Consider the following 340-nt stretch of genomic DNA (forward strand, 5'->3'; position numbering starts at 1 on the left):
ACAGTAATCAACTCTCTCAGGTCCCAACTTTCCCACTGACCAGCCTGGGGGCCTTGGACAAGTCACTTCACTTGGTTACTAGCATATGGCTGACCGACTCTGAGGAGCATGGGTGTGCTGCAAACCCACATGGAGTCACCACTGACCCGGCAGGCGGGCAGGGTGGGGCAGGAGGCCCACTCTACCTGGTGGCCATAGAGGGAAGCAACCGGGGAGGCAGTCCTCTTAGGCCCCTTTAAATGTGTTTTCAGGAATCCAGGCAGATGCGTGGCTTGGGGGGACCCGGGAAAGGCCTGCCCCACACCCCCTTCACCTGACTGAGTTTAAGACCGCGAACTTC

At 58.5% G+C, this 340-nt stretch overlaps 1 protein-coding gene across 2 annotated transcripts in view; it reads right to left on the minus strand.

The window, feature by feature from the left end:
* The window catches only part of HLCS (holocarboxylase synthetase), a 152,110-nt gene that overhangs the window by 138,715 nt on the left and 13,055 nt on the right, over nt 1–340 (minus strand). The gene's annotated exons all lie outside the window — the stretch shown is intronic.

This window comes from Myotis davidii, unplaced genomic scaffold (assembly GCF_000327345.1).
Source record: "Myotis davidii unplaced genomic scaffold, ASM32734v1 scaffold227, whole genome shotgun sequence".
NCBI lineage: Eukaryota > Metazoa > Chordata > Mammalia > Chiroptera > Vespertilionidae > Myotis > Myotis davidii.